The 20,658-nt window shown below is 36.5% G+C and overlaps 1 pseudogene; it reads right to left on the bottom strand.

The window, feature by feature from the left end:
* Window positions 1-432: 432 nt before the first annotated feature.
* LOC112305752 (cytochrome c 2-like) lies at window positions 433-15,242 on the bottom strand (annotated as a pseudogene).
* Window positions 15,243-20,658: the final 5,416 nt, after the last annotated feature.

The following is a 20,658-nucleotide window of genomic DNA, read 5'->3' on the forward strand; positions in this document are numbered from 1 at the left end:
GACTTCATTTTCCCTACTTTTTGTCTTAAGTATTGTTTATAATAAAAGGCAAACACAGCATCATAAAAACTAAAGCTAATGCCTGCTATATTTACATTTAAATTACAGAGAAATAAGTATGTGGACGCTATCTCCATCATCGACAGCAGTTGCTAAGCTTATAAAATATTTTGCACATGTACAGACTATTGAAGCACAGTAGATTTCAGTTGCCTTCCCTCTCCTCCTCCTTCCTGACCTTCTCCACATCCTTAGTGAGCAAACAAGTTTAGACTTTGAAGGGTATTTAATCAGATTGCACACAACCAAATATATCAATTTTTATTTTAAAATGTAAACTTATTACAGGCTGATCAAGAAGGATCAAATATGACTTCTTTAAACATGCAATATTTGCAATTAGAAAATTTTAGCTTATAACTAACATTTTCTTTAAGTTGCAAGAGTATTTTGTAAAGATGTTGCCTGCTTCAAATATCGGATAAGATCTCTCTCACTCTTCCTTTTTTAAAAGATTTTATTTATTTATTTTTAGAGAGAGGGGAAGGGAGGGAGAAAGAGAGGGAGAGAAACATCAATATGTGGTTGCCTCTCATGTGCCCCCAATGGAGACCTGGCCTGCGACCCAGGTATGTACCCTGACTAGAAATCAAACCAGCCACCCTTTGGTTCACAGGCAAGCACTGAATCCGCTGAACAACACCATCCAGGGCTCATTCTTCTTTTTAAGACCAGCAAAGACAATTTTAGTCCCAGGGATATATTTCTTTGGGTCCTTCAAATATTCCTTCAGAGTTTCCTCTCCCCAGATGATGCCTATAAAGGTGAAAATAAGTTTTTAGTTTGTGTAGTTATGTTTCTAGGGCTTACTTTCTGATGTGAACCACATATGTGAACAGAAGAGTACTCTTGGATTCGATAAGAAGGCTATTTATTATAACTGAGAATACTCACAGTTTCCAGCCTACAAGAAAATTCCAAAATTTGTCTTTCTGGTGCTCTACTCTTTGTCTTCTCTGTAGAAATCCAATACTTATATGCTGTTTAGGATTAGCTAAAGTATACCAATGAACTACCAACCCACACATGTTGTGCCTAAGCAGTACTCCACTGTCCTAGAATCACAGGAAGTTTCTTCTAGGAAAGATCTGAGAGATCAACCCCTCATTTTGCAGATGAGTAAATGATGACCTAAAGAGAGGGGAGTACCATATTTTGCCCTGTATAGTGCACACTTTTTTGCCCAAATTTTTGAGGGAAAAATAAGGATGCACATTATACATGGGGGGTACTAATTCCATATCTACATAAATGTTTTTAATTCTTTTATTTATGCTTATGCATTAAAAGCATAACTCTAGAAAGCAATAACAATATCCATATGCAAAATAATACCCTGGAATACAATAATCGGTTTTGGTTCTAAATATAAATAAATTAAACAATTGAATTAAAAAATTGAAATGAAAGTTTTTTTCCTGAACGTCTGGGTCAAAAATGTGGGTGTGCATTATACACGGCAAAGTACAGGTAACTTGCCCTAAGATGACAATTCTACTGAGAGTTAAGAATCTGTGACTACTAACTCACATCTCCACATTTCTTCTAACAACCATACCAAGCTGTCTCTGCCCAGATCTCTACAAAAACCTATGATTTCAGGAGTCCAGTTTTATGATAAGAGGGAAAGGTTGCTTCTACCTTTTTTCCTTTCTAAAAGCATTTCAAAAAGAACATGGACAAAAAGAAACAGAAATGCTAACTCCACTGGTGATAAAATTTTTAAGGAAGAACCTATAACCCTAACCGTGATTAATTAGAACACTACCAAGGACATAAAACTTGAACCAGACTGAGAGGGCACCTTCATTCATAATCTTGAAAAAGAAAAGTCTTCCTAAGTAAGTGACAAATTCTGAGGGGCAAAGTCATAATTCTCTGGCCCAAAAAGCAGAGTGTACATAGACTGGCTGTGAAAGTCTCCCTAGATTTTAGATACCGTGGAAGGCCAGGAGGCCAGGATTAAAAAACACAACACAGACATGCCACCTTTAAAAGAAAGATTCTATCTTATTATGGAAGAAACTGAAGGTGTTGAAAAACCCTAGAACTGTCAGTGTTTGTCAGCAGGAGAGCCAAATAACAACCCACCAAACTCACACAGATACACACTCAGATGCATGCACATATCTAACTCATATCTGTGGGTAAGGAAGACCTCATAACTAACTGGCACACAGAGACCCTCACTTACTATCTTGCAGATACCAGTCCAAAAAGAATGAATGATAATCAAAAAGGAATCATCACAAAATAGCACTGAACACACACACACACACACAGAGCAGAATGGAATTTTTAAAAAATAAGTAAAAAATACACATCAGAAATAACATACAATAAACAGATAAAAATCATGACCACATTTCCAGAGATTTGAAAAATGTCTTTATGAACAAAGGGCTTAAAGCAGAGCTACAAAGTCTCAAGGAGAAAATGATAAAAACAGAAAGACATAAAAGACAGCAAAAAAAAATAGATGTTGCTGGTAACACAATCAAATCTGAAACTATTGATAAAAACAAAATGGAAAGAATAATGAGTTTTAAGTGATCAAAGAGAAAATGACAGATACAGAAGATATTTAGACAAAGAAGATCCAAACTATGCACAATTTTTGTGGCTCTAGTAAGATTAAAAAAGAACAAATAAAATAGAATAAAATTATTAAAACATAATTCAAAAAAACTTTCAAAAGAAAAACTCCTACATCTACCAATTGAAAAACACATGTCCCATAAGAATCTGAAACAGATCAATCAAGACCTACACACAGCTTATCAAAATTACTAAATTTCAATAAGAATTTTAGTGAAATTTATAGGAGGAAGAACAAAATAAAAATAAGTAAATCATAATGAAAAACAATTGAGCTGGCTTCAGATTTCTCCAAAGAATAATTCAACATGAAACATAGAAAATCCTGAGGAATTAAAAGTGTCACCCAATAATTTTTATCTCTAGTCAGATTATCATTCAAGTGTAATGGGAATTCACTGATGGTTCTAAACACCCAAGAATTAGGGTAATATAGTTCTAGTAATAGACAACCTTCTACCAACCAGAAGAGAAACAGACAGACACTGTGGTAACAGCTGGGAATAAGCACAAACACCATTTAAATGTAGGACAGATGTTAAGACAACTGTAGTAAAAGTGGCTAAATAAGATTGTAAATGTCATATATCATGTCAGAGTAAAAAATAACCTAAGTAGCAAGAGTTAGGAGACACTGAGAAAAAATGGGAGATTGTATAACCCCTTTGAGTTTCTCATCCTTCACAGTGTAAGATAAAAAGATATTGCTTAAATAACAGATGCATATGGACGTTGCTTAAAGTAAAAATATGACCACTAAAATTACAAAAAATAATATTATTACCAAATAAAATTAGCTGGTAAAGAGAAAGGAATACAGGAAGATGGGAAGAAGTGAACATATATAATTTCTTATCATTCATACTGGTAAGTATCCTTTGGAATTATTTGAATTTTCATATAATGTACATGGATTTTAAAATATTTTTTAAATTATTAACACATTTATGATTCAGTGTGTTCTACTGTCTCTCTTAATGGATTTCACGTGGCAATGTCAGAAGATAAAGATTAATCTCTAATAATAAATTACTTTAGTCAATATGCTAAGTCCATGATAGGGTTTCTTTAAAGGCCAAGAAGATCTGAGCCTGAATCCTAGTTCTGTTACTTATCAGCACAGAACCCTGGGCAACCCATGAATTAAATCAAACAATTTTTCACCAAACCTTCAATTATCATTGCCCCCCAAATGCAAATGATATACAGGTATTCAATAATACCTATAAATGTCTTATTCTCAAAAGAAAACTTTATCCATTTACTGACCTTTTTAATAATACAACATAGATATTCAACATTAATAATCATTAAGAATTCAAATCAAAACCATGAAGAAATACCACTCCACATCTATTAGGAAGGCTACTATCAAAAACAAAAACTGAGCCCTGACTGGTGTGGTTCAGTTGGTTGGGCATCGTCCAGCAAAGTGAAAGGTCCCCAGTTTGATTACCCATCAGGGCACGTGCCTGGGTTGCAGGTTTGGTCCCCCGGTTGGGGCTCGTGTGACAGGCAACTGATCAATGTTTCACTCTCACATCAGTGTTTCTCTCCCTGACTCCTTCCCTTCTAATCTCTCTAAAACTAAATAAAATCTTAATAAAAAAAACAAGTGTTGTCAAGGAGAGGGAGAAATTTAAACCCTTGTATATTGCTGGTGGGAACATAAAACGGTGCAGCCAAAGTGGAAAATAGTACAGCTGTTTATCAAAATCTAAACATATAATAATCATATGCAGCAATTCCACTTCTGGGTATGTGATGTATACCCACAGGAAGTGAAAGCAGGGACATGAACAGATATTTGTACTCCCATGTTCATACAGTATTCACATTAGCCAAAAAGTGTCCATTGACATGGGAGTATATAAACACAATGTGATGTACACATACAATGGATTTGTATGTATGTATGTATGTATGTATGTATGTATGTACACAATGCATACATGCAAAGGGCCTTAAAATCAGCCCGTCGTGTGTACCTTAAATACCCAGTGTGGGTGATAGGGTATGCCATGCCACTGGACCCTACGGAACACCTACTACATTAGGCCACACTACCAAGACATGGAGTCAAAGCAGCTCTATCTAATACATAGAAACAAACACAAGGAGGTTGCCAAAATGAGGAGACAAAGAAACATGGCCCAAATGAAAAGACAGATCAAAACTCCAGAAAAAGAGCTAAACAAAATGGAGATAAGCAATCTATCAGATGTGGAGTTCGAAACACTGGTTATAAGGATGCTCAAGGAACTTAGTGAGGACCTCAGCAGCATAAAAAAGACCCCATGAGAAACAAAGGATACACTAATTGATAATAAAGAACAATTTACAGAGAACGACAGTAGAGTAGAATAAGCCAAGAATCAAATCAATGATAAGGAAATGAAAAACAATCAATCAAAACAAAAAGAAGAAAAAAAGAAGCCAAAAAAATGAGGATAGTGTAAGCAGCCTCTGGGACAACTATAAGAGGTCCAACATTCGCATCATAGCAATGCCAGAAGGAGAAGAGAAAGAGCAAGAAATTGGAAATCTCTTTGAAAACATAATGAAAGAAAACTTCCCTAATTTGGTGAAGGAAATAAGACATGCAGGTCCAGGAAGCACAGAGAGTTCCAAACAAGATGGATGCAAAGAGGCCCACTCCAAGACACATCAGAGTTAAAATACCAAAGGTTAAAGATAAACAGAGAATCTTAAAAGCAGCAAGAGAAAAGCAGTTAATTTCCTCCAGGGAAGTTCCCATAAGACTATCAGCTGATTTCTCCAAAGAAACTTTGCAGACTAGAAAGGAATGGCAAGAAATACTCAAAGTTATGAAAAGCAGCTACCTACAGCCAAGATTGCTCTACCCAGCAAAACTATCATTTAGAGTCAAAGGGCAGATAAAGAGCTTCCCAGACAAGGAAAAACCAAAGGAGTTCATCACCACCAAACCATTATTCTATGAAATGTTAAAGGGATTTATTTAAGAAAAAGGAGAAGATCAAAGCTATAAACAATGCAATGGCAAAAATACGTATCTAGCAACAATTGAATCTAAAAAGCAAACAAGAAGAACAAAGATAAAATCATGGATACTGGGTGGAGGGACACAAAGGGGAAAAAGTCAGACGAACTGTAATAGCATAATAAATACAATTTTTAAAAAGATATAATTGACATATAACATTATATAAGTGTAAGTTGTGCACGTTGACTTAATACACTTGTATACAGGGTCCGGCAGAAATAACACCTGCTTGAATGTGGTCGTAGGGTAATAATATGGGTGTAATATAATTTATAGTTTTAATTGGAACATTTCACCTAAAATGTCATATGGTATGCTTGAGTGTGATATTGTTACATTACAGAATTACAAGCTTATGATTTTGTAATAAAATAGGGGTGTTACTTGTGCCAGATCCTGTATTAAGAAATGATTACTACCCCAGAATTAGCCAAAACCTCTACCCAATCACATAATTACCATTCCTCTTTCTTGTATTGAGAACAGCTGAGATGTACTCTCCTAGCAACTTCTGAGTCTGTAATCCAGTATTATTAGCTATAGTCACCATGCTGCACGTCAGATCCCCAGAACTTGCTACTCTGATGACCGGAAGTTTGTCTCCTTTGACCAGTATCCCCACATTACCCACCCCCTCCCCAGACCCTGGAAACTCTACTGTTTTTCTGCATTTGGCTTTTTTATATTCCCCAGATAAGTGATATTATATAGCATTTGTCTTTCTCTGTCAGACCTATTTCACTCGGCACGCTGTCCTCGAGATTCATCCAAGGTGTTGCAAATGGCAAGATTTCCTTCTTTCTCATGGTTGAATAATATTTATATTTATGTATGTGTGTGTACATTAGATAAAGGTATAAATATAAATGTATATGCATATATACACACAGGTGTGAGGTGATACCTCACTGTGGTTTTGATTTGCATTCCCCTGATGATTAATGATGTAAACACCTTTTCAACTATCTTTTGGCCGTTTGTATGTCTTTGGAAAAATGTCTATTCCTCTGCCCACTTTTCATAAGGTTATTTGTTTTTTCACTAATCAATTGTAGGTCTTTATATATTTTGGATATTAGCCTCTTATAGATATATGATATGAAGATATTTTCTCCTATAGTCTACCTTTTCATTTTGTTTAGTGTTTCTTTTGCTGTATAGAAGCTTTTTAGTTTGATGTAGTCCCACTTATTTATTTTTGCTCTCATTGCTCGTGCTTTTGCTGTCATATCCAGAAAGTCATTGCCAAGACCAATGTCAAGGAGGTTTTTCCCTACGTTTTCTTCTAAGCGTTTTAGTTTCAGGTCTTGTTTAAGTCTCTAATCCATTTCAAGTTAACTTTTGTGAATGGTGTAAGATAGGGGTTCAATTTCATTCTGCTACATATTGTTCTTCTTTCATCAGAAGTAAAAAACAATAATATCATATTCTCAAATAAGTCATAAATGTTACTTAAATGATCTGACTTAGGGAAATTTTATTTTAAATTCTTAAATAATGTTAAAGCCAAGCCTTCTACACAGCTTTTAATCTTTGACAACAACCTGTAATATTTAGAATATATATTTGTAATGTTTTAAATCAATGCTATTAAGCAATAAAATACTCAAAATATTGCCTGCTAGAGAAACAATATTAGGTTATAACTAGTCTACAAATTAGGACTTCAAAAGTTGATTGCTCTTGTAATAAGATAATAAAATAGTAACATGATACCACAGAGGAAATATTACTTTAAAAATTAAAGAGCCATATAAACACAAACAATAAATGCAAGGTTAAAACTGATTTATTCAACATTTTATTGATTAAAAATCCAATTGCAATACATGCAATTCAATTGAGGCACTAAACAGCCTGCCTGGAATTAGCACAGACTGCATAGTCCCCCAAAATATTGCTCTCATTTCAGATACCAGCTCTGAGTTCAGAGTCCCCAGGTCACCCAAACATGTAATCTACTGACTATAAATTTGAGGGCTCCCTGGATCCCCTCAAGTTCAATAATGTACTAAAACAATTCACAGAACTCAGGAAAGCATTTTTTATAATTACAGTTTTATTATGAAGGATAGAAATCAGGACTAGCTAGATGAAGATCTCTTCATAGATGTGATGATTGAATGATTAGCCATGTGACTGAACTCAATCTCCAGTTCCTACTTCCTATCCCTGGAGGTCTGACTGATATTACCTAGCCCCAAACCCTAACTCTCTAATCACACGGTTGGTCTTTCCAGTTTGGCCAGCCTCAATCCTGAAACTATCTGGGAGCCTAACAAAAATCACCTTATTAGCATAATCTCAGGTCCTGATCCTAGGGCCCAGCTTCGAATAACAAAGACACTCCTAAAACTCGGGAAGTTCCAAGGATTTAGAGAACCTGGGAAAAAGACGAGACAAATTCAGTGTTGCAGAATACCTACTAACCAGCATTTTTGCATATACTAAATACAGTAATATTGTGTTAATAACAACTATGTTGATGTTTTAAAAGATGCTAAATGAAGTACCTTTGATTTGACAAAGATTAAACTTCATTCTATTTTGTTTTAACGTAAGTATTTAATAAATTATCTATGTATTTCTTTTACATCTATATGGTCCTTTATTATGGCTGTCCCTTGAATAAAGACATGTTAAGGTCCTAACCCCTAATACCTAAGAATGTGGCTTTGTTTGGAAATAGAGTCACTGCAGATATGATTAGTTAAGTTGAAATGAAGCATGCTGGAGTTGGATGGGCCGCCAACCCAATATGACTGGTGTCCTTATGAGACAATTATGTGAGGACAGAGACACACAGGAACTGTGTGACACTGAAGGCAAAGGTTAGAAATACGCATCTGTAGGCCAAAAACACCAAGATTACTGGCAAACCACCAGAAGCTAGGAAGAAGCAAGAAGGGATTGCCCTGCAGGTTTCAGAGTGAGTATGGTTCCGCCAACATCTCGATTTTGCACTTCCAGCCTGCAGAACTGTGAAACCATAAATTTCTGCTGTTTTAAGCCACCCAATTTATGGCACATTGTTACAGCAAACCTAGGAAACTAATATCATCTTCGAATGCTAAGATCTATTAGTAGTGCTCTAAGCAATTAGTCTTAGCATATACATGTATATTCCCCACACCACCCCACCTGGTTTGCTTGGAAACCCAAGAGAAGTCTAGGGACCAAGAGTTTTGCCAGCTTTCCATCCTACTAAATTGTATCACTTTCAAGTCTTCAGGACAATGAAAAGCATCTTATTTTCACAACAAAAAATAACCCCAAAACCCAAAACCTGACAACCTGTCCTGGTGCTAATTTTGTTTTAACCAAACCATCTGACTACCCACAAACTCCCTTTCCCCAAAATACCAGATAACAAAAACTTCGCTATATCTTACCTATCTGTAGTGTAAGTGCCTGACAATTAGCACTTTGGATTGTAATTACCGTATTTTTCAAACTATAAGATGCACTTCCCCCCCAAATTTGGGAGGAAAATGGGGGTGTGTCTTATAGTCCAAATGTAGCTTACCTGGCTTGCTGGGGAGTGGAGGGTGGAGCAGGGTCACAGGAAGCAGGAGCAGGACCACATTTTTTGCTTCAATTTTTTTTTCCTATTTTCCTCCTCTAAAACCTAACTGCGTCTTATGGTCTAGTGAGTCATATAGTCCTAAAAATACAGTAAGTGCCTGACGTCAGGTTTTTGCCTGGGAGGCTTCTACTTAACAATACCCACCTGGAAAAAACACACTGCCAGCTGCAGGACCAGATAAAGAGCCAGACTGCCCCACCCATGAAGTTCCCTTTTTGTTTGTTTGCTTATGTTTTAAATTCACCAATAGAAAGTGAACACCCGAAGAAATCCAAGACACCCCACCCTTGACACCAATAAAAGCTGACCCTCAGGCCTGTGCTTGCTCAATTGGTAGACACTCTCTCCATCTCCCGCTTACCCCCACCCCACAAGTGACCTAGCTCTGTGGCCCCAGGCAAGCAATTTGTGTGCCCTCCAGGACAAGTGAGTAATAAACCATGTCTTTTCAAAGTTCCCTGGTGGTTGTTGCTGAGATGCAACTTTTGACCATAATAACCAGAAGGGCCAGTCTAGCCACAAAATCCAGCCACAACATTGGCCTCTTCGGGGGGAAAACTCTGTGGGGGCTCAGCACAAGTAGTCTGAACTCAGTGAGTGTCTCTGGCCATTTTTAGCTGATAATATCCCTATGGATAGCCTGAAACCAACCTAAAACACTACCTTACTAGAAACTTTAATACAGTTTAAAATAAGCAGAATCCTTCTTTTGATAAAGTGCAAGATATTATATGTGCATTCAAAATAAAATAGTGCACAAGATTCCAACTCCCCTAATTAAAGCCCTTCCCCTACAATATGGTCTGCAAAGCTCAATCAAATAAGGTTCACTATAGTCTATACAAGCACTATCAAACCCATTACAAAATTTAAAAATAATAAATTCGAGTCATATATGAAAGGACTTAGGGCTGCCAATAATCTATATTTAAAACTTCTCCAAACACCAAAGCCAGACAAAGACATCACAAGAAAACTACAAACCAATATCTCATAACTATAGATGCAAAAATCTTCAACAAAATACTAGCAAACTAAATTCAGTAACAGATTAAAAGATTTACACACCATGACCAAGTGGGATTTATTCCAGGAATTCAAGGACAGTTCAACTTAAGAAAATCAATCAAAATCAAATCAATCTATTAATACACCGCATTAACAGAACAAAAGAAAAAAAATACATGGTTATCTCAATAGATGCAGAAGAAGCATTTTACAAAATCCAACAAGCTTACATGATAAAAACAAAAAGTAAACTTGAAATAAAAGGAGACTTGCTTAACATGAAAAAAAGAATTTATGGAAAACCACAGCTAACATACCCAAGGTTAAAAACTAAAGCTTTCTCCCTAAGATCAGGAACCAGACAAGAATGCTATCCTGAATTCTGCTGGAAGTCCTAGCCAGAGAAATTAGGAAAGGGGATGAAATAAAAGCCATTCAAATTGGAAAGGAAGATATAAAAACAATCTCTATTCACAGATGGCATAATTCTACATATAGAAAAACCCAAGGAATTCACAAAAAAAATTACCAGAGCCAAATAAATTCAGCAAGGTTGTAAGGTACAAGATCAACATACAAAAATCAGTCGTATTTCTATATACAAGCAATGAACAATCTGAAAAGGAAATTAGAAAACAATTCTATTTACAAAATATCTAAAAGAATAAAATAGTTAAGAATAAACTTAACCAGGAGGAGGAAATCTTGTACACTAAAAATTATGAAACACTGCTGTAAGAAACTAAGGAAGACCTAAATTAATGGAAACGCAGCCAGTGTTCACAGACTGAGGCGTTAATACTGTTAAGATGACAGTACTCTCCAACGCAAACCACAGATACAATGCAATCTCTGCAAGATTCCAAAGGCCTTTTTTCGCAGAAATGGAAAGGGTAGTCTTCAAATTCATGGATTTGCAGATGGCCCTATTCAAATAGCCAAAATAATGCTGAAAAAGAAAAACAAAATTGGAGAGCTCATACTTCCAATTTTAAAGGTTACTACAAAGCTACAGTAATGAAAACAGTGTGGTACTGGTATAAGGACAGACATAAGTATCAATATAATAGAACTGAAAGTTCAGAAGTGAACTCTAACATACATGGCCAAATGATTTTCAACAAGGGCATCAAGACCACTCAAGTGGGAAAGAATGATCTCTTCAACAAACGGTGCTAGGACAACTGGATAACCACACGCAAAAGAATAAAGTTGACCACTACCTCACTCTATATAAAGAAAATTAACTCAGTATGGGTCAGTGACCTCAACATGAGTCAAAACTACAAAATTTTTAGGAGAAAACACAGAGGTAATCTTTATGACCTCAGATTTAGAGATGCACTCTTAAATTTGACAGCAAAAGCATAGTGACACCATCATCAACAAAAAAATAAGTAGACTTCATACAAATTTATTTTTTCTCTTTTTTTATTGTTGTTCAAGTACAGTTGTCTCCATTTTCCCCCCTCCATTCCCCCCTACCCCAGTCATCCCCACTTTCCACGCTCCATTCTAACCCCCTCAGGCTTTGTCCATGGGTCCTTTATACATGTTCCTAACAAGCCTTCCATTTTTTCCCCCATTATCCTCTCCCACCTCCCCTCTGGTCACTGTCAGTTTGTTCTTTATTTCCATGTCTCTGGTTATATTTTGCTTGCTTGTTTGTTTTGTTGATTAGGTTCCACTTATAGGTGAGATCATATGGTATTTGTCTTTCACCACTTGGCTTAGTTCACTTAGCATAATGCTCTCCAGTTCCATCCATGATGTTTCGAAGGGTAGGGCTTCCTTCTTTCTTTCTGCTGCGTAGTATTCCATTGTGTAAATGTACCATAGTTTTTTGATCCACTTATTTACTGATGGGCACTTAGGTTGCTTCCAACATGTGGCTATTGTAAATTGTGCTGCTATGAACATTGGATGCACAGGTTCTTTTGAATTGGCATTTCAGGATTCTTAGGGAATAATCCCAGTAGTGGAATTGACAGATCAAAAGGCAGTTCCATTTTTAGTTTTCTGAGGAAATTCCATACTATTTTTCACAGGGGCTGCACTAGTCTGCATTCCCACCAACAGTGCACTAGGGTTCCCTTTTCTCCACAACCTCTCCAGCACTTGTTGTTTGTTGATTTGGTTATGATGGCCATTCTGACTGGTGTGAGATGGTACCTCATTGTGGTTTTAATTTGCATCTCTCTGATGGCTAGTGATGCTGAGCATCTTTTCATATGTCTCTGGGCCCTCTGTATGTCTTCCTTGGAGAAGTGTCTATTCAAGTCCTTTGCCCATTTTTTAATTGGGTTGTTTGTCTTCCTGGCATGGAGTCATGTTGAGATTTCTTTCTTTTTTTGAGATCAAACCCTTGTCCAAGGTATCATTTGCAAATATATTTTCTTTTCATTTTGCTGATGTTTTCTTTAACCATGCAGATGTTTTTTTTATTTTGATAAAGTCTTATTTGTTTATTCTTTCCTTTATGTCCCTTGCTCTAGGGGACATATTGGGGAAAATTACTTCATGGAATGTCTGAGATTTTCCTCCCTATGTTCTCCTCTAGGACTTTTATGATCTCATGACTTATATTTAAGACTTCATACAAATTTAAAACTTCTATGCATTAAAGGACACTATCAAGAAAATTACAAAATCTACAGAATAAGAGAAAATATTTGCAAATCACAATTTGGCAAGGGTTTAATGTCCAGAATACAAAAAGAAGTCTTACAACTCAACAACAAAAAGGCTAACAAACCGAATAAAAAATGGACAGAGGACATGAATAGACATTTTTCCAAACAAAATATATAAATAACCAACAAGTACATATTATTTACAATAGGCAAGATTTGGAAGCTTCCCAAGTGCCTATAAATAGATAAGTGGATAAACAAGTCTGTGCCATATTTACACATGGAATACTACTCAGGCATAAAAAGAAGAAAATCTTACCTTTTGTGACAGCATGGATGGACCTGAAGAACATTAAGCTAAGTGAAATAAGCCAGTCAGAAAAAAACAAGTACCATACGATTTCACTTATATGTGGAATCTAATGAATAAAATAAACAAGCAAAATAGAAACAGACTCACAAATACAGAGAACAGATTGACAGCTGTCACAGGGGTGAGGGGTTGGGAGGGCTGGGTGAAAAAGGTGAAGGGATAAAGAAAAAATAGACCCGCAGACACAGACAACAGTATGGTGATTGCCAGAGGGAAAGGACGGTGGGGGGGGGGGGGAATAGAAGAAGGTAAAGGGGGATAAGTGGTGATGGGAGGAGACTTGATTTGGGGTGATGAACACACAATACAATACACAGATGATGTAGTATAGAATTGTATAGCTGAAACCTATGTAACTTTATTAACCAGTGTCACTCCAATAAGTTCTATGAAAAATTGAAAAATATAAAAAAGAAAGCAAGCAAAAGCAAAGATAAGAAAATAAAAGAAAAAAAGAACAAGTGTTGGTAAGGATATAGAGAAAAAGGCCTTCTCCTACATTGCTTATGGGAATGTCAAATGATGCAGCTGCTATAAAAACAATTAGACTTTCCTCAAAAAGTAAACATGGATTTAGCAAATGACACAGAAATTCCACTCTTAATTGTATACCCAAAAGAACTGAAAAGAGGAACTCAAACAAATACGTGTTCACGAATATTCATGGGAGCACTATTCACAACAAGCAAAAGGTAAAAACAGTCCAAATGTCTATCAGCTGATCAAGGGATAAACAAACTATGATAAATACATCCAATGGGATATGCAGCCATAAAAAGGAATGAACTACTGATACACGCTGCAACGTCAATGAACCTTGAAAACATCATGGTAAGTATAAGAAAACTTATAACCTTTTGTGAGGCACAAAAGGTTATATATTGTATCATTCTTCCCATATGAAATATCCAGAAAAGGATTTCCATAGAGCTAGAGAGAAAATTAGTGGTTTCCAAAGGCTAGAAGTAAGAGGAAACAGGGAGTGACTATTTAATGGATACAGGGGATCTTCTAGGGAATGAAAACGTTTTGAACCCACAGAGAGGTGGAAATTCTACATCACTGTGAAAGACCAAATGCTACTGAATTATGTACTTTAAAATGGCTAATTGTACATTATGTGAATTGCACCTCAAAAAATAAAATAATAAGAAATAAAAAATAAGATAAAAACCTTCCCAAATAGTAGTGTAGTAGTGATCTGAAATTCGGCACTGTAAGAAATGCTAGGCCTCCAAGAACAAATCAAAATAGAGTTGTACTCTATTTTAGAGTAGTGCCCTATTTTTAATGTAAATGCTAATGAAATGTATGTATGCATAAGCATATCCAAGAGTAATAAACTGCTTTGCAAAGATATTATTGTCTTTTCCAACCATTTTTAATTTCAACCCTAAAATGCTTTCTCTATCTACTCACTTTCCGCCAACAAAGAAATCATTGGGAATACTTTTACAATATACTACTACAAGTAGAAAACTACCATTATAACATTAAAATGTGGTTTGATTTTTTAAATTTAGCTTATCCTTTTTCAAGGTTCATATGCTACATAAAATGAAATATGTTGTATATGCAAAAGCCTATGCCACAAAGGGTTGCTAATTTCTCTGATCAAGGTGACGTTATCCAAACAGACAGACCTTATGATATAAATCAATATTTCAGTAATATAAACATGGAGTCTTCAGTTTTCATGCTGCACATTAGGAAATTATTATAAATCCAAATCATAATTTGTTCTTCGCTAGAAAGTTTCCAGTTCTCTCCCACAACTGCCTAGTTTTTAACCTTTGTTTTTGTTTGCACAGGTAAGAAAATCCTGGTGCTTGTCCTGTTTTTCAGCCAAAAAGGCCCCAGAGATTTGGATCAGTCTGGTGTTTTCCACCTTTCCCCACTGTACGGCACTGAGCACATTTTTTAAATAAAGATCATTTTGCCTGCCTCAGCATCTTCCATTTTGTTCTACAATGAAACATTAAACCATAGATTAAAGAAAATATCAGATTTGCAAAGCTAAAAATGAAGGAATTCTATTACTTTGAAGTGAATAGTCATGAAATTAAACAAAAACATAACTTAAAACATGCTTGCTTTAATGTCTGAATGCTCAAAAACAAACATAGCATCCAATTTTATAAAGATTTAATAATCTCAGTTTTCATGCTTATTTTAAATTTCTAGCCACAGCTATTTCAGAAACTGCTATTGGCATAAGCCTGGTTTTACTTCAACCTTCAAACCATTCTGGTAATTTATCTAGGCAAATCATATTCCATTTTTTCTTTTCATTCCCCAAAAGTGCATGTGCAAAATATAATATGAAGCATACAGGTCTGATTTGATATTCCCTTACTTAAAAATAAGGATGGAACAAAATGAAAATGTGTGTTTAAATACATTTATGATGGTACTTTATGTTTGCAACAATATACAGAACTATAAAATTAAAAATCATACAGAAAAGAGTGAGGCTATAGCAAGCTATATGCAATACATAATTTCTCATTTATTTTTATTCTCAGCTATAAATAAATCTACCAGATTAGATCAAGCATAATCTAAAAGCAATCAAATAACATTGTTGAGTTCAGTCAGCATTAGTACCCATTTAATACTAGTGTAGTGGGCCATATATGGTTCTAAATAGGGAAGATTTTGTTATATGGTGATAGTTATACACAATAAAGTTTGTACAAAGATATTTTGGTTAAGACTGCCAAAAATTCTGTTACATAACTAAGTAAATGCCTCCTCCATCTAAACTCATATAAAAATTAAAATAATTTCAACTTATTGACAAAAATGTAGTTTGAAATGCTAATGAATGCAGTATCTGGGTGTTGTTTGTCTGCGCCTGTGTTCTTTGGAGAATGGGTGCCTGGGAGGGGTGGAGATGGATTTCAGTACAAGGGTTACTATTATAAAACCATGAAAATACCTAATTCTTTGACAGTACAGTGCTGAGCACATTTTTACCTTTATAACTACCGAGAATAGAAAAACTTTATGCTACTCTGACAATATTGAAAATTACAATATTGTTTAACTAAATTAGTTATTACATAGAGAGAGGCTAGTACTTCATATACAGCAACCTGCAAAATTAGCATCCTCCTAATTTCTTTAAATCTATGTGGAAACCCAAAACAGTGTTAATAATCCACCTAAAGGGAAGACAACTTTTCTCTGGGCAGTATCCAGAATAACTAAAGTGTTAATCAGTACTTTAGATGTAATAAAAAGCAGAGTAAGAAAATTCACTTTATGCAAGAGAGAAGCTTACTTTAAAATTCCAAACTTGACTCAAAACACTGCATTCAGTTTCTACCTATGTGAGTTCTATCAACTCTCTGCCTACGTACAGAAGTCACTGAGCCTTTGAACAAGAGCCATAGGAGGAAAACTACTCACAGAAACAAAGTTAGGTCTTTTAGTAAAATACAGTCACCACAACCATAAAATTTGTATCATATAAAAACAAAATGTTATCTGAGTGCTAACTAAAGAAACTTCATTTCAAATTTTCATATAAATCAATAAGACTGTATTGATTTTTATACCAGTTTAATGTTACTGGTAATTCAGGAAACTAAACATCTTTTTTAAAAAACTAAAGCTTTCTTTACTCGTATATATTTCATATGCAGGTCGCTTATGAGAAAACTTCTATTATCACTGTTCAAACTACCAGAGTCGATCACAATGAAAACATTCGCTGCTGCCACCTTTAATCAATGCTGTGTGAGTGCCTATGGCCCTGGCATCAAAGTGCATTAGAACCGATGGATGCAGCAATGGCAACAAGGAAGGGGCAGGAAGACTAAGAAGAATACCAAGGAAATTAATTTTGTCCTGTAATCATTCGGCACTCTACTAGCATGTATACTTAAGAAGAAATATCTCACTGAAATAGGCAAAGGTGTGCCATCTGGCATGAGAATGTGAACTCATCCAGGAATGAAGTAATGCTCACGCTCCATAGCATAAGAGTAGCAAACACTTGTACATGTTCACAGAGTGCCTGGCATAGTCTAAGCTCTTGATACATGTATTAGTAATGCATTTAATCCTCACACCAGCCCTGTGAGATAGATACTAATATCTCTGTTTTTACAGATAAGAAAAATGAGGCACACTTGTAACTTAAAGTTACAAGTTGATGAAAAGTGAGATGTTGAAAGGTGACAGGAAGAGCAATGTTAAACCTATAACCCTAGAATTTTAACAATTGCTTTTCAAGAGTGATTTAGGCAACCTTGTGTTGAACACCACGTCTGACACACTGCAGATGCTTAACTGAATGAGAGTGCTTAAAGAGTGAATAAAATAGTACTTTTTAATATTGGTGCACACCCTGGTCATTTCTCACTTTCCGCATAAACAGAGGAATGTGGCACGAACAACCAAGGCACCAATAAAGCTTTCCAAATTTACAAAACTGAGGTGATGAAGGAGGGTGGGGAAGCTCACTAGCGTATTTTAAATGGGATTCTGCATACTGTAGTAGAATAAGTCCTGAAGCGGGGTGCATCACTACCTTGTGATCCTGAGTGAATCACTTCATGTCTATGAACCCTCCCCCCTTCTGATAGGCTGCTATTGAACCTCTGAACTGGAACAAGAATCCAGCTTTCCAAACTCCCAACCTGGACTCCTCCATACCATTACCTCCATATCAAACTAATCTTTGCCAATTCCTCCCATCCTTAAATCTGAAAGTTACACTACAAAGTCTTCTTTTGCTCTTACAAACATCTGGGTCCCACCAGGCTGGGGCTGGGGCTGGGGCTGGGGCTGGGGCTAGGGCTGGGGTAAACCTCTCTTGAGCAGGACGGGTAGGGCAGTTGGATATTCCTGTCCCGGTGGACCCTGCCCCAAACTGCATCTGCCCCTCACCAGTGCTCAGATCTCTTAACTGGTTGACCCACTCCCTCCCAGTCAGTCCCACACCTACCACAGGGCCAGCGGCTCTGCGCTCTGCCTTTCCGGGGAACCCTTAGCAGTCACCTGCGCCGCTGCAGGCCCAAAGCCCCTGTCCCAGTTTGGAGGTGAGCAGACCCACAACGCAGTGCCTTAAAGATCTGCCACAGACCCCGCCAGGCATGTGCTTCCAGGACACCAGGCAATGGCAGGCTGGGTTCCATCCCCGCTGCTGATTGGCCCCAGATCCCGTGGGATCGCAACTGGTGAAGGCTTAAAGCTTTGCACTTGCTGTGCAGTTCATGGCTGAATCTAAAGGTGACAAAGTAAATGTCCTTCAAGCGCCGTCCTGGGCCAGGCTTTTTTCCCTTTCGTTTCACTCTTACCTAACCTAAGAGAGTTAAATTATTTACGCGTATTTACAGTATGTACCACTTCTTGCTTCAAGAAGGAGCTCAGCATTTTATGAATGGGCCCTTAGCCTTTGATCACAGGTCAAAACACGCGAAACGAAGAGTCAAACAAGAGCCTGCTATGGGCGGGCACTGGAAAGCGACACTGAACCACAGCCCCAATTTTCTGAGTTACAGTCCAGGCGAAGTAATATTGAAATACAATAAAAGTTAAATCATTATAAATGAGCTACACAAAACTACAGTAATGCAAGAACTGACAAGTCGGCAACCTGCCTGCTCATTGCCAAAGAGTGGAATGGCGCATGAATAGAAACAGAGAGAATGAGCACTGAAGGAGCAAGGAAGAAGGGATGGAGGGAAGGACTGAGAAAGCCTCACGAAGATGAATGGGCTGAAGGCAGACAGGGGAGAAAGTCAACTTCTGTGGAGGAAAACATGAGAAGGGAAAGCCGCTAACCTATGGTTACATAACGCTCAGCAAGCCGGGAGTAGTAAGGCTATGACAGAGAAATAGGAATATTAAACATAGTTTTAATTGTTCAACAATCAAGAAATTTGAGAAAGTGACAGTGAAATTTTTGTGAATTAGCTAAGTGGAAGGTTTGCCCAGCATTTTCTTCCCTCTAGAGCTCAGTCCGAAATGCCTCACCGCCATGGTGAAAACGTTCTTCGTGTGCACCGTCTACTAGCTGCAAATCACTTCTGAGCACTTAAAATGTGGCTAATGTGACTGAGTAACTGAATTTTTAATTATTTTAATTATAGTGAACCCGAATTTCTTTAAATTTAATTGAAATAACCACAATACTCAATGGTTGAATGCAACTGTTCTAAGTGGTACCTAAGTGTGAGTTCTGTCCTGAGAGCTACACATTTCGAAGATGTCTTCAAATTGACTCAAAGGTCTACTGGAGGGGAAAAAATCAAGAGTTAAATATTATTCTCAAACTCAAACAAAGATGCAAAATCAAGAAAACAGAGACTATCATTTTTTGAGTGCTCTCCACAGGCCAGGGTAGGTACTGATAGATGGGAGATGAAGACTCTGGACCATATTCATACAGAACAATATTGAAGTGATCACCAATAAATATTAGTGGTAAAATCTACTAAAAATTGGCAAATAAGGCAAAACATTTTTACTTAATTAAATATAAGGTATGAAAACTAATATTGACAACCAGTAAGCTTCATTGCAATTACATCATATTTCAAGAAAATTTGAAAAACGATGACAAGAATTTACTATTTTCTCCTTACATTTCAAAAATAAGCCACCTCTTATTTCAATATCACCTCTAATTTTTTTTTAAGGTAATGAGAATTTTGGAAGAAAAATTTCAAGGGAAATCTGAATTTTGTGTGAAATATGTGTTTTTCATGCCCATGGGTCATGCATATAAGTTCTTTGGCTTCTCCATGTCCCATTCTATTGTTAACCTCCCCCTGTCTGTTTTGTAACTACCATTTATGCTTCTTATTCCCTGTACCTCATCCCCCATTCTCCCCCCTCTCCCTCCCCACTGCTAACCCTCCATGTGATCTCCATTTCTCTGATTCTGTTTCTGTTCCAGATGTTTGCTTAGTCCATTTTTATTTTTGTTTTTGTTTTTTAGGTTTGATTGTTGATAGTTGTGAGTTTGTTGTTATTTTACTATTCATAGTTTTGATCTTCTCTTCCTTAGATAAGTCCCTTTAACATTTCATATAATAAGATTGCGCTGATGATGAACTCCTTTAACTTGACTTTAACTGGGAAGAACTTTATCTGCCCTTCCATTCTAAATGATAGCTTTGCTGGATAGAGTAACCTTGGATGTAGGTCCTTGCCTTTCATGAATTAGAATACTTCTTTCCAGCCCCTTCTTGCCTGCAAGGTTTCTTTTGAGAAATCAGCTGACAGTCTTATGGGAACGCCTTTGTAGGTAACTTTCTCTTTTTCTCTTTCTGCTTTTAAGATTCTCTCCTTATCTTTGATCTTGGGTAATGTAATTATGATGTGACTTGTGTGTGCTTCCTTGGGTCCAACGTCTTTG

The sequence above is a fragment of the Desmodus rotundus genome, chromosome 2, assembly GCF_022682495.2.
Source record: "Desmodus rotundus isolate HL8 chromosome 2, HLdesRot8A.1, whole genome shotgun sequence".
NCBI lineage: Eukaryota > Metazoa > Chordata > Mammalia > Chiroptera > Phyllostomidae > Desmodus > Desmodus rotundus.